This window comes from Melanaphis sacchari, unplaced genomic scaffold (genome assembly GCF_002803265.2).
Source record: "Melanaphis sacchari strain LSU unplaced genomic scaffold, SCAv2.0 Contig28_pilon_pilon, whole genome shotgun sequence".
Classification (NCBI taxonomy): Eukaryota; Metazoa; Arthropoda; class Insecta; order Hemiptera; family Aphididae; genus Melanaphis; species Melanaphis sacchari.
The window spans coordinates 2,344,696-2,361,267 of NW_020271162.1; the positions used below are offsets into that span (position 1 = coordinate 2,344,696).

Sequence of the window (16,572 nt, forward strand, 5' to 3'; positions counted from 1 at the left end):
TGACGTTTTTCCGTGCATTCCATAATATCAAGTCAGTGGTTTTTTCGTATGCTTTAGGTGTTTATCTGATCCTCTATAATTCTATTAAGGCGTATTGGGTTTCGATATCTTTCTGCCCATTCTAAAACTTTTATTAATTAGACTAATTCTGATTTTATCAGTCATTTTAATTCCATGTAGATCGAAATTAATAAGTATGTTACTAATATAATTAGTAAACATCTTCTTTCATGATTTTATTCCCTAATCTAAATAACACAGTACAACGCAAATGTTTTAATCCTTTGGTTATTTAAGAAACTTTCTTTTGGTATACTTTAAGTTGCTGTATTCTTTTCGTAACTGATTGTATTTTTTGTTGAAATGGTCATATCAGTTCTCCACCATGAAAAATTTCTAATAAACAGTATATCAAATAAATAGTATGAATGTTTTCCTCTTCATTATAATTCTATTTCTGATTGTCAGCTATTTCAAAATGAAAACTAATGTAAAGTATTTTAAGAAGAATTATTAAGCTGTCTACTGAGTACATCTAAGTGGTCAGTTATAACTTTCTATTACCATAATGTATATTAGATAAACTTATTCCGTTAATAATATTGCTCTAAAAATTATAAATGACTCAGCTAAATATTTGACTTTAATCTGATACGGATATGTGCCTTTTTAAGCATATCCAAAGTATTTGTTGTGAATCATTCAAATATTTCGGATTTATTTATAATGTTTTTAAGGAATTTAATCTTATTATTTCAATCAAATTTTATTTTTTATTCCAAAGTTCACCCTTTTGAGTATGGCTCTATTATAAAAGACTTTTCAACGATATTCTTTTATCAACATAAGCTACATATATTATTTCTTCGATCTACCTCACGAATACTCACCAATTCTACTTACAAGGTATTGAATCTTTGAATCTTATGGAACGTAGACAAACTATAAATATTTTATTTCTAATCAATATTCTCTCTTTTACTGAACTGAATAACTATATCATGTAAATTTCAATTTTCCTAGCCACCAAATTTGTTCTTCTATCCCTTTACGTAAAATATATACTTTTATTCAACTTATTTTCTTATTTTACCAATTCCTTTCATTGCTAATTTAAAATACCGATTCTTCATTTTTCCTTCCGTTTATTCAGATATAAATGTTTACGTATAAATATATTTTTTTCTATTGTTGTACTGTATTATTATATTGTATTTAATATAGTAGATTCGTATTATAAAATTAAAATAACATAAATTTATTTATAAAATTAAACTCATTGTATGATCTGACAAATTTTTAGTTCAATTAAATCAAAAGTTATTATGAATTATGCATATTTTCAATTAATGTTCTATACTATAAAAACTCTATAAATATGGTAAAACAATAATAATTTTACGAACAACGTTCCATTCAAAAACTTCTCAGTACTCATTATTCAGTACTATGACCACGATTTTTACATAACAAACAATAAAAATTTTGGAGAATACAACATATTACATTTCTTATTGTTGCTCCTAATTTATAATTTGTAAAATCATAAAAATATTTTAATTTGGAAAAATTATAGATTTTTATCAATCTTAAATCCTAAAATATAAATTTTAAGACTGGATGGCTTGATGTTAATAATCTATACTTACCAATACTATTACATAAATTAATTATTTCAGATTTTACACTGGTTCATAGTTTATTGTGTGATAATAATTGAGCTACGTCACAAACTTAAGTTCTTAAACCAACAAAGAATAATATGCGAATTTAATATATTTTATGCTAAAAAGTTCCATTTGATAAAATAACAATTTCTTTAACTAGTAAAACCAAATAACTAATTATTAAAAAAAAAAATAAATAACACAGTACCGAAAGTAAATATCTAATGATAATAAGCATGATATTTTTGTCGGTACTCAAAAAAAACCAGGCTGAGTATCCAACACCGAAACCTCAGTACCCAGTCAAAATCGATTATTTAAATATTCCAATTATTATTTATGTGTTAAACACTGTTTGAGTGTTCAAATATTTTAATTAAGCTTCTGTGAATAAAGGTAGATGAACGTTAAATATATATCATAAATGCCAATCAGCAGAAGTTTCAAAACTTTTAATGATTATGAACAATAATATCCATAATACGTAGGTACACGCATAAATCTCACTTGTTTTGATTGTATAGTATTACTTATTCAAACTATTCAAACATTTATTTATTTATTAACGTACATGATACGACGTGACAGTAAGTCTCAATACCTATTATAATTATGTATCAGTATAATTCTCTTTCTAACGATTCATCATTCATGTCCATTTTAAGTGTAATTTGTCTGTTCAGGATTATATGTTGTATGTTAAAGATAATATGATGGCGGAGATAAGTTATCAATTGCCAATTATTTAGAATTTTAACTCCATTAGGTGATTAAAACCATAGTTGTCTACTATATTAAAAATTGAATTACTTTTCACTCGATGAATAGCATAATTTTCATCAACGCAATATCTCAATCATAAAAAAATTCTAAATACCTACTCATACATTAATTTCATGTGTATTTTTTAAAATGATTCGTGTTATTAAAAATATATAAAACTGATAACTAATTTATATTTATAAATATATATATTATATTTTATACAGACTGATTTTGTTTTTTTGTTTTGTTAGTGGATGCAACTTTATTTAAAGGAATTGTTATTATAATATAATATCACAGTAAAGCGTGTTTTAAGGATAATTTAAAAACCAAAATGTGTATAATTACTATTACTTTATGATAAATGCGTTAACATATTACAACCATTTATGATATATATATATATATATATATATATATATATATGCATATTGTGTATTGAACTTTTCACGGATACATACCACGCAAATGATTTTAACTGTAGTATCTACACAACTAGGGTATCATTACAATGACTATTTCTCGTAATTATTATTACTCTGTACTACACTTGTATGTCATAGGAAAATACATTATACGTATATATCATAGGAGTATATTGTGTTAAACACAATAATATTATTAATATACAAATCTCCACTTGTGTATTGTGTATATCAGCTCGTAGACCAGTTATGTAGTGACTAATACGCATATGAGTTATTAAATCATTTTTGTTTCTTTAAAAATAAAACTGATCGCTACGATCAACACAACCACTCCACAATATCTGACTGTGATGTAGTATAGGGTTTTAAGTACAAAATATTTAATTTAATAACGGTTTTTAAAAACATTTGTGTTGAAATATTTTAGGTAGGGGAATAAATTAAAAATGAAAGTATATAAATATATTTTGATTTTTTTTTAGTTTAGCTGTTTCAAAAATGTTATACGATTTTCATATAATATTATAACATATAAACTAAATATAACTATCTGGGTATAACATTAAATTAAGCTATTTAATTGTGGTTGATGTGTAAATTATATTATGTAGTTTATTATTAAAACAAATATTTACTATTTAAAACTACAGGCTTACTGTATCGATACATATGGTTCATGTAATTATTCTATTAATTCTATATACATTATACAACGTTTAAAGATGAAACGTTTTTCTAAATTATTTAATTATAGTTATTATAATTTTCCATCGCTTAAACAATTATTTAGGGTATTTTATCCTATAAATATATAAACTAGGTTGCTAATATTATTTTAATGGATTTTACAAAAAATTAAAAAGAATATATTATACTCTGACTGTTTGATTAATGCTTAACTATCATCAGATTCTTTTTAATTAACTGTCTGGTGGCCTGATGCTTGCGTGTATTATTATTTCAATAGGATATTTATGTCAAAAAGCTTATTTAGCTTTTGCGAGGTACAAAACATTTTTAATTATTTTCGATTAAGTAAGCACAGATAAAATGAATACGGAATTCAATGCGTGCTGACCAATAAAACAATATGCAATATAAATTAAATACTATTGGATAACTATTAAAATATAATTTAATTAAAAAACGAACTTTTAAGAGAAAAAATTTAATAAAAAAATTGTGTCTTCTGCAGTGTGAGAGTGATGTGTATCACAATCATTTCCCGAAATCCATCCACAAGACATAAGAATAATAACTCTTTGTAAAAATAAAAAATAATCTATTGCATCGCATGTCGAAATACCAGCATTCAAAAATGGATTTTATACCGTACGAGGATATTTTTAATTTTCATTTTTTTCTCCCCACACATACAAATTATTGATTATAAAATATGTACCTGCATTTCTTTGACTGCTATTAATTTGATCCACTTGTCGTACCCGTAATTTCAAGTAATGTTTAGCTTTATGTTATTATTATTATTTTCATTTTTTTTTTTTTTTTTGTTTGACAGAAATCCAATAAATAACAAAAATCTGGTTAGTCAGGAATACAATTAATCGTAGCTTTTAGGATATAATATTTTATTTTGCGGTGTTATGAAATTAAATGCATCACGTTGAAGTAAAAAAAAAAAAAAAAAATGTGAATATGCATGAACAGTGAACATGCATCTATATTGTTTATATATAATATATATAAATATCGTTTTTACTAGTAAGTATTATCGGATTTTATACTGAGTATAAAATAATATAGTGATGTTATTGCTAGGAAAAGATGACAGTTCAACTAATATGAAAATAATTAATCAGGACGTTTTACTGTTAAATTGTAATGTCTTCAAAAGTTTAAATGTTTGCATCGTTAAATTGAATGATGCTCGTTATGGGTTACATACACAACTTGTCACACGAATTGTTATGAATTGTGATTTTAATGATTTTTACAGATTTTAACATTCATCTTCTACTGACTTATGTTATATTATTTTACCCTATGATTATCTAAGTTAACTTATATTGTGCATAATTTGAACTAAAAAAAGTTTCCGGTATGAAGTTAAAGTATATTTTATAAGAATTTAATAAATAAAAATATCTTAAAAATAGGATTATAATAGGGGTTTTGTTAAACAGGTATAATAATTCACATCGATATGTATTAAATAGGTGTTCAAATTTCGTTTTGCGGCAAAATTATTTGTCTGGTACATTTGTTTAAGAATTCTAACTGCCAAAATATTATAAAAATACTGTTCCATTTAAATATTTTTATTTTTTTAATCCTTTTACGTATATAATAATTTATTAAGTAAGTGAATTCCAAAACTTTCACTATATTCTCAATACCTAAGTGTTAGGTATGTATATGTAATATGTATACAACTTACATAAATAAGTATTTCAATTTATAAAATTCATAAAATTTTATTCAAAGTTTTAATTAATTCACAATAATTATGAAATAGAATACATAGTATATTAAAATGATTAATACATGGATTGATGTTTTTGAAATGTAATTCCTTTTAATCGAATCAATGTATATGCAATTTATAAAGTCTTGTAAAAATCCTAAATATAATTATTTGTGAAATCTAATTTAATTTTAAAGAATAGCGAAATAATAAAAAAAAAAAAAAATATTATAATTCATATTATAAATTTATACATTTTATATATATATCGTAAGTATTTTGTCTTTTAAGCAAGCTAGATTTAAATATGGTTTCTAACAATACGATAAACTGTCTAACCATTAATTATTATCATTTTTATTTTTCTTGGCTATAAAAAAATCAACAAATATCATACTGAATACAGTAGCACATATTATACTTCGCGCACTTCAAAAAATTGTAATTATACAAAAGTACCGTTTTTTTGTAATAGATTTCCAATTAAATACCAACCAATAATCTACACCCTTGGCGATGTATTTATTTCAAAACGATCACATTATAACTTGTCCAATTTATTAACTGATATTTGACTCAGTATAATATACAAGTCAATGATAACACATATAATAATACGTAATATACTGCTAAAAGTGTTATGAGTTTTAGATTAGTGCCGATTTCACGTTTGTCTTTCAGATTAAATTTAAAGTATTTCAAAAGTTATAAATAAAACATCAGCAGAGTGTAACTGATTCGTTATTTATTTATTTTTACTAGTATTATAATATAAACATTAAATTTTAAGTTTCAACAATTCAAATATTAAATTTAAATTTACATGATTATAACATTAAATATCTATATTTATGTGACAATATAAATTATATTTTAAATAAAAATTAAATTTTATAGCATAACCATGGACTAAGTTATAGTCTGGAAAGTTAAATAATAATAATATTGAAAATATTTATTTTTTTATTTTGACAGTTGAATCAAAATAAGATAATAAATGTGTGCATTATAGCGATAATTTAAGGTATTTGGAGACACGATGAGGAATGATGTAGATTATGAGGTTTTTTAAGAGTGGTGAAGTAATTAAATTAAAGTTTGAAGAAATTATGTAAGAAATGTAACTTGTAAGTATGACCAAATAAGAGAAAGAAAAAGAACATAATTAATACAATATTATTAATAATTACATATATCTATAGGTTATTGATTTCAAAAGATGAATTTGAGTTTTTATTTTTAAGCAATGAGTTAAAAAAAAATACTAAAAATGTTTTATTGAATAAATAAATAAAAATAACAAGAATGACAGAAATAATAATAATAATAATAATAATAATAATAATAATAATAATAATAATAATTGTCTGTTGAATGGTGTTGGGTGGAAATTAACAATTGAAAAATACTGTTGAACATTCTAAAACCAATTTGTACGCCACCGAAGTACAATTGAACGTTTTAATTAAGAACTGTATTCTACTATTAGTCGTCAAAGTATTATTATATTTTTTCGCCATTGAATGCCTATTGGTGCAAATTGCCAATACAGCAGTGGACATGGTTTGAGGTTTTATTTATTTGGGTCAAACCAATAATGTACGCTAAACCACCAACTACGTATTTTAGAAACAGAATATCAATTGTAAATATTATCATTAGTATTCAATTTAACACACCTCTAATAGTAACCCACAGGATACAAAATGTATGGCAGAGCCATACCTACTTACCTACTTAACTTTTAATTTTCGTACTTGACTAGATTGAATATTAACAATTCGATTATTGATTAATTGACAGCTTATATTATGATAATTATAACGTGATAACTGATACATAGTATATAGACATATAATTGTTTTTTTTTTTTTTTTTGATTTATCACAGATTCAAATCAATAATGCGCCAGCGCAATTGTAACGGTATAGATTTGGATATAATTTTATAAAACCTACAATATTATACAATGTATACTATACATTGGATAAGTATTATTTTTGGTATGCATAAAATATTATAACCAAGTATATAATATATGGTAAGATAAATTATGTTTTACTTTCATACACGACAAAAGACACCCAGGATTATAACCTAATTAAAACTATCGTTGTTCAGCATAATATAACGATGGGATCTCAATGGGTGGTTTTAGAATTTTTGATTGTGGAAGATATTATATTTATTAGTTGTTGTTTAGTGGAGTTGTCAAAGGTATAGTGGTACTTGCTGTAAATTGTCTTAAGGAAACCCCACCGTACAAAAGATTAAGATAAGATAGATCGTTAAATTGGTATACAATATTACACACAATAAACTCTACAATAATATTTTTTTTTTTTACCTAAATTAAACAAACATGGTGGCTTATAACTAAATATTACGATATTTTAACTAGTTTTTAATTCAATTAATATTGTGTAATTATTACATTTTATTCATAATTTGTTTTTTTTTTTTATTTAAAAAATTTATTTAATAAATAATAATTGTTATAGTTGCATATAACATACAAAAAATAACCATGTTTTTCTAGATTTTTAGACTTCTTTTGTAATGTATAATATAAAATATTTAAAATATCTTAAATAATATCAGATATTATAATCATCAGTATGTATATTATACATTATTATACGATATCTAAGTACATATGTATGCATATAATTTACGATTATATAGGTTCAGTTTTTAAACTATATTGCATAGATTTAGAGGTTCCAAGCATATATTTAGTAATGCTTAAAGCGAATAATTAAATAATTTATCTTACCGAATTACCTATTTATGACCAATTTATTGAAATCAGCATTGATGACATAATATTTAAAAAAAAATTTGATTTTTAATGGTATAAAATGCTGCTGGTTTACATTTATTTGCCGCCAAAATATAAAGAAGCAAAATATGTTTCTAATAATTTAATAAAGTATAAAAATAATTAAAATAACGATAAGTTATTCTACAATGATATTTAACAATAATTAAAATCTTAAAAAATATATAAGTGAGTAAGTGGTTGGTAGTGTTGGGTTATTTTGATTTGATAAAAACATTTTTCCAAAAAAAAAAAAATAAATAAACAAATAAATAAATAAATAATTTGAATAACAGGTATAAAGTTTTTATTAAGTATAGTTAATAAACAATTCAAATCCTTGAGTATATTGTAATACTGTTATGACTTATGAATTTCACATTTGAAATTGCATCAAATGCAAAACTAACTTTATTACTACATAATATATAATATATAAAGGCATATTTTGATAAATTTAACCTATTTAAATAAAATATCATGTTAAAATGAAACAAATAGAAAACCTTATTTAACCGTCTCAAATATTGTAATTATTATGATTGGATATGATGCAAACGTTTTTTTCCGATTCTTGTCAATACCAAAATTAAATGAGATTTTCCATGTACATAATAAAATAGTGCTATTTTTATTTATCAAAACAACTAAAAAAGTTCTGGGCGAATGAACACTTAATAAAATGCTTGTTGTGACATTGTGTGTAAACTTTAAAAATATTGTAGGCCAATATTAATGTTCACCAATCGGTATTCATTATTCACTATGCACTATGAAGTATAGAACATAAAATAAAGTATAATATTATAACACATGTGCATTCAATATTAACAGAATTTTATAACCAATATTTTGTTACATGATTATGTAATCTATAAAAGGTTTGAATTTTCATTCTTTTCTAGAATCTTGTTTTCTAATAATACAAAATACTTAACTAATAAGTAATTAATGACAACAATAATATAATCATAATTCGTAATAATATTTCAATTGAACATTTAAGCGTTATTATAATTAATAATAATAAGACTTTTACGAAACAAAAGTGAATTTCAAAGGTTCTATTCTGTACTCGTATTGTCATTAAGGGTTGACAATTTTGGTTATGCACGCGAATTTATTTTGTTTTATATATGCCTACTGTTATTATAGTTGTATGATATACCTGCGTATAACAGAATATAATTAATTTCAAATAATTACTGTTTCGTTTAACCCAGCTAATAGAATTGTATAAGTTACAATAAATATATAATGAACTTACTGTAAATATGGTAATTTTATTATATTACTTATTGAAAATATTTTTTATAATACATTTAGGGTGTAATACTGTTACAGTTTCTTTCTATATAGTTTTAATAATTCAATACATAATAGATTTAAATCAAAGTTAATTTAACTTTGAAATCGTAAAACATATTAAATATCACAATGTGATAATGAAAAAAAAAATCATGATGAATAAAACGCAGGCTTGTTGCGTGTTTATTCAATTTCTGTATAACGTGTGTACATAACATTAAATTATACTAACCTACTACATTCCGTTGTAATATGTAGACATTATTCAAAAAATTTGGTTTGTAATAATTATAATTTAGTTTAGATTCAATGAACTCTTAAATGGTGAACACGGCAGATACGGCATAATATTTTAACGCAAATCTATTAGTTATAACATAGACGAACCCGTTACGCTTTGTGGTGATATTGATTGGATAATTACCGACATTTAGTCGATTTATTATTCATGATAAATGTGTTGGTAAATGTGTGTTGGGCACACTTAAACTTAATATTTATAGGTAATGAAGAGATTTCTCATAAGGAATTTATTTCATTAAATGATTCAGAAAAAATATCACGTAAGATTTCACATTATGTAGGTACTCGAAATACTGCAGTGGTGTACATTTACTTGCCACTACGGTATAAATATTTTTATTGATGTACGGGTCCTGCATATCGCCGCCATTGCTGCCCTAATCAAAATTTGAATGTTCGTGTGTAATGAATACGTATCATTTAACTCGAAACGTCCCGCCACGAGAGTTGGCTTGTATACATAATATTATATAGGCACCCGACAACTGCGCGTGAGTTGTGATGAAAGTCGTAAACGTAGGTATGTTTTATGTTTATATTTATTAGCTTTCGCCTCGAATCGCATAAATACTGCATTGCGTACCTATACTATTCATCATATTATTAAATATATACGACCATCCGTTGCATCTACGCGAACACTCGAACATATCAATGGCGGATTTTTATGTTGTAGTTAAGAAGATATCGTTTATTTTTTATTATTTTTTTTCTTGTAAGCATCAATAATTTCCAATCTTATAAAACACGTGATAGCGTTGTGATTTTGCTTTTAGTTGAAATACAAATAATCATGATAATATATTATGTATTATTTGTAACGTAGGTTTTATGGAATAACTATTCTCATTTGTTGATACTGTAGATGTCGTACCTAACTTTAAACATAACACCAAAATAATTCAACGTGAAGATATTTGTTGATATTCTACAAACGAAATGTAATTGAAATAGTCAATGGTTTTAATTTACAGAGGTCAAATATCGAACAATCATATTATTCATAATTATTGAATATTAAGGACTAGTAAAACAAAAAGCCAGACACTATTATTATGGAAAAGTGGTCAGCAAATCACCATGCAGACATTGGACAAAATTTATTTTTTTGCAGACAAAAAATATTTTTTTCTTGATAAATTATGTTTTCATTAACATTAATTCAATTTATTTTTTATTTTAACTTTAGCTCCTTTGAAAAAATTATGTATATAAAATTTCGTAATTTCCTGAATTCTTCAAATTACCTTCTATTTGGTGATTTGTGTTATAATGAGAAGGAATGTGGAATTTTAACTATTTTTCTCGCTTCATTTCACTATAAAATTAAATAATAGTATAAATATTAATAAATTATGTTAAAATATCATCTTTTAGGAAAAATATTTTGAATAAAAAAAATAAATAAAATATTACGCAAATACTATTCTATATATGGTTACAGTATAAAAAATAAAATTGTGCATCTCTAAAGCAAATTATTTATCGTATTTTACATTAAAAGAATTCGATGTGAACGTTTATTTAACACACACAAAACATAGCAATTTATTTGTGTTCTTTGCAAACGTACAAATTGATTTAGTAAAGCGATTTGAACTCTGAAATTAAATTTAAGTTTGTCGCTAAGTCTAGTCGATAATAGCTTTTCAATAATTTCGATTTTATTATCTTATATCCTTAAAAAATTCTAATAAAAAAAATTAAAGTTAAACAACTGTAATATTTACATTTTTAAAGAATTTATAATAAAAAAAAAAATCTAAAATGTGGAAAATCGACATCAAGTAGATTTAATGAAAAATTAATTTTTCATTCGACTAATTTTCTATGTTTTGCGTGTGTTAAATAGACTGAAATAGACGGTATAAAATTCTCTTTATGCTAAATATTGAAGTAAAATCTGTGTACGTTTGAGTTAAAAAAATAAATTGAATTATATTATACTGTGTTACTATTAATAAAATGTGTTAATAAATACTAATATTATATTTAAATCAACAAACATCGTGTATAATATATTATGGTTCCAAAGTTTTGTTCAGAAGTCTATTCAGACTTATTCAGCCCTATGAATATGCCAAGATGTATGACCGATGATAAATTCTTTGTACTAACAACTAATAAGGAACTAACTATAAATAACATTAAACGGTATTAAGTGACTATAACACGATGCTCATAAATCAAATTTAGTGCATTAAAATCAAAATAATAAAATAAATGATTTTTTTTTTTTTTTTTTGAATTAACTAAACACTTTTAATAATAAGAATAACTAATAAATAAATGCGTACACTCATAGTTTATAATAATTTTCTCACAAGTACATTTATATAGCAATACGAGTACAATGTGATCAATATTCTCCGAGTTTTAATAACCACGAGGGTTTAGTTTTAAAGAGTTTTTATGATTAAAAGTTGGTTTAGTTACTTCAGTAATTTATAGAAATGATGTAATTAATAAATAATAAATTCAATTATTGTGCACTTCATAACTTGGATGTGGTATGGAAGCTATTGTTTTACAACGATTTCGATGTTCAGTTTTTTTTTTTTTTTTTTTTCAATCAAAAATAACCAGTCTTTTGCTTAATAAGCTATTTTTAAAGAATCATAAAATAATAATAATACATACTTAAAATTATTTAAATTAAATTTAGATAATAAATAATAATGTACTACTTTTAATAATTATTTTAATCTCAATTTGTATGAACATTGGACTGGTATCGTTTTCGATACAAATGCGAAAATATAAGTAACTATATAAAATAATTAAAATGTTAACATTTATGTTAATTTCATTGTAAAAACATTTGAACATATTTAATATTATTTTTTTATTATTAAATATTCAATTTAATGTCGATTTTATAACATTTAGATTTTATTGTATCGAATTGCTTATCCATTATCTATTTTGTGTGTACTTTTTTATATTTGATAAAAATCAACAGAATTTTTTCAATAACTACTTTCGCATTTAAATCTTATATTTGATTAATTCAAAACAAATGGTAATATTCTAAAACTAGGCCAAATTGACAGGTCGGAGAGAAATCAATAATAACCCATCTTATCAGTATAATTATCGTGCTCATCAATGTCTTAGTATTGTCGTTGCTATGACAACATTCGGCAATACGTTGTTGGAAATTATTGTTTCATTGTTGTACAGACCCCCCCAAAAAAAAAACCAAAAATAAAAGCGATGTTAATAATTATAGAATTTTTTTTTTTTTTTTTTTGGATGATTTTACGCTTTACAGTATCACTTTTTAGTCTAACTTAGCGGAACATGTCGTTCCCTCTGATATGGTGAATCCCTAGTACAATCCTGACAATTTCTCAAAGTTGTAACCTTGGGAACCTATGCACGTGTTTGAATTCGATTTTATTATAGTATATGTATATAAAATATATGTATATATATTTTTTTAATTTATTATCATTAAAATGTTTCAGCACATTAGGTGTTATTACAAGTACAGTACATTATAATTACAATTTAAAATTTAATTTCTTAATTTTTACATAGATTTTTTATTATTATAGTCTTCTAAAACGTTGGAAAGTAAAATCTGCAGGTGGTGATATTATGATCCGTTGTTTAGATGAGAATTTGATTTAGTTTTTGCCATTTGGATTTGTTTTCTGGCAGCCTCAAGTTTGATGTTTCGAATTAAGATCACCCTACTTAAGATCACATTCCTTGGAATAGTTGGTATATGTTTTCGTGTAAGATTTTTTATTAGGTGAATTATATGCCAAGATTATTTTTATTTATTGTCTTTCTATTGATACTATTATTGCGATGGCCTCTATGTTGGTAATATTGGACAAGGTTGATTGGTGATGTTTGATGTTTTTCTTTATCAAAATTTCAATTTCGTCTTTACCTCGTCTGATGAGTGGGTAGAGTTTCTGTCAGCTATATATGTATTAAAGCCATTTATCTTGAATGGATCAGCATTATTGAAGTGGGTTTTGGTTATACAGGCTATATATATTTGATAACGTAACAAAAATTTTATTAATACAGATTTTTTGGACTTAATTCGATTGGCATTCCTGATGATAAATTGAATTTCATGCATATTAATTTTTGACATTATTATTACTATTTATTATGTTTGTTTGGTTGGCTGATAGTTGGTTTTTGATCGAGTTAATGATGGTGGTTTTGATAATTTATTTGTTTTGTAGTATGTTTTCAATAAAATCCTGTATAGTTTCTTGTAAGTAATCATTAGATAGCGCAATGTATAATTTATTTGAATGCGTGTTGGTGGATGTTGATTTTCCTTAAGCAATATCTGCATACAAGATTATGTTAAATGTTTCAGGGGGGTGGTTAGTTGTGTTATTTTGTTTTATTACATTTGTAGATTTTTTGTTCATTATATTTTTGAAATATGTACAGTCTTTGTAATTTGCAGGATCTGGTTCGTTACAGTTTACACATGTTGGAGGTTCTTCAGTTTTTTTATTACTGTAAGTGTAGTGATGCGGGTCATTACATTTTACGTATCTAGGATTGAGTTTGCAAGATTTGTGAATGTATCCGTATCTCTGACAGCTAGTACATTGAGGAGGGTCTTTGGATTGTCTGCGTTGCTTCATGATATTAATACAATTAATTAGGTATCTAGTTTAAAGATGTCCTGAGATATAGAGCTATTGAAAAGCTAATCTGATATTAATAAGGTGGGGATTTCAAATTTATTAATTAATTTTGTTACGAATTGGGAATTTGATTGGGAATTTTAGCTTCTTTAATTTCAATTTCGGTAATTGACAATATTAGGTTCCTTACTATTGCTGAGATCTCTTTTTCATCTTTTAGCTTATAAGTGTAGTATTTGTATTTTTTATAATCTAAGAATTTGGTAATTGCTCGATTGTTATTGATTGTTTCTACGTTAATTTTTATTTTGTTTGATTTGGCTGTGGCAGTAAAATCATTCATTATCGTTTCTGATATTGCTTGGCGGAAATCTGTTGATTGCGTTATATTTATGACGAATAATGGTGGTGTTTTTGGAGTAATGTTATCTTTGTTAATTTGCGATTGTGTTACTTAAATATAAAGGTATCGATTTTGAGGTGTTAATTGCACTGCTTATTGTTTCATTTTAATTCGTTATCGATGTTTCTAATAATGAGTAAAGATTAGGTGTGGTAAAAAAGGTGTTTATCGTATTGTTGGTTCTCTGAATGACATGGTTTTTCTTGATAACCTGAACTCGTTATTTGAGGACCTTGTGTCTTTCCGTTATATTTGTTTTTGAGTTATTTGATGTATTATTCATTGTAATTAGTGTTAATTGTTAGCGTGCATGCAAACGAGCTTATCGCCCGTAGGCAGAATTTTTTTCACAATACTGTTAAGTGCATTAGTGCATTTTGTACTATATACGATAAAGTAATGTGCATACTTGGTGGAAGCGTTAAGACTACTGCGATACTGCGTTAATACTATTAAGAGCTATAAAATGGTGTGCGAAAGACGTGTGGTCTCTACGGACACTAGACATGATATGATGTATTTTTAATAAGTTCGTAGTTATTTAATTTAATTTTTTACACAACTTTTACCTTTTTTATTTGAATAGTTAAACGGTATTTCTAACGTGCAAACTGTTTCGTGGTGAAAAGTAAGAACGACAATTGAGCGAGGTTGGAATTTAAAAACCACAGAAAACGAGTTAGTGTCCCGTGTCCGAACGGAATTTTCAATACTCAACTAGACATGTATCATCGACCAAAAATCTATGCACAAGTTCAATTAGTAAATAAAATAATAATTATGTTCTATCCTAAATTCAACAATATTTCTCTTCCCGTTTAACAAGGTTGGGTTGTAATAATGTCAATATTATCGTAAATGTTTTTTTTTTTTTTTTTTTTTTAAATATACGTATACCGTTTAATAATATTTTATATAAAATTTCTGACAGCAAAAAACACTCATGTCTATTTGTTATAAAATTGTTTTTTCTACGGAATCCATGGATTTAAATACATCGTATTGTATAGTAAATAAAATATATTTATTAAATGATTTCAATGCTTACAAATAAATTCTGCATTAATAATTGTATTGATTATAGTAGAATCAGTAAAACCAGATATGTCCATTTATTATAGAAAAAAAAAATGAGAAAAATTCAACATATATTTAATGATTATTATTTTATGTTTCTAAGGTAAATAGAAAAATAGCAATATCTATAACCATAATATAGTTTAATATTAATAAAAATGACATAATTTACTATATTAAATTGCAAAATTATTACACAGTTGAAAGTATATTATCAATGCCAGTGACTAAATTAAATATTTTCAATTTTTTTTCAAATAATAAAAATGAAAATAACTAAAAAATTAGTGAAAAACTTCGTTAGAAATTTACAAAATTAAATAATATTTATTAATAGTTCTTTTGTTTTTAAAGATCCATGCTAAGTATTTTAATCCAGACATAAGACATTTATCTACAATGATAGTAATTCCAAGTTATTCACGATTTTATACTAACTACAACTTTCCATACATGTTATTTTTTATTGTACTTATTTCATTGGAAAAAAGTTTATGTTACAAAAGATACCTTTTTGAAACGTAATACAATTTTAATAGACTTAAGCAATTTGACGACATGTAACTCTGCGTATGACGATTATTTTTATAGTAAATACTAATTATTTCAAAAATTATGAGCACCTTAGAATATAATAAAAAAAAAAAAAAATGAAATTTTGAAATAGTTATTATTTCTTAACATTTAAGATATTGATTAACAAAATGGATTGACATAGTCAGGGTTACTCTGCAAAATTTCACT

At 24.5% G+C, this 16,572-nt stretch overlaps 1 protein-coding gene across 3 annotated transcripts in view; it reads left to right on the top strand.

The window, feature by feature from the left end:
* The window catches only part of LOC112595589 (Down syndrome cell adhesion molecule-like protein Dscam2), a 290,281-nt gene that overhangs the window by 24,344 nt on the left and 249,365 nt on the right, over nt 1-16,572 (top strand). The gene's annotated exons all lie outside the window — the stretch shown is intronic.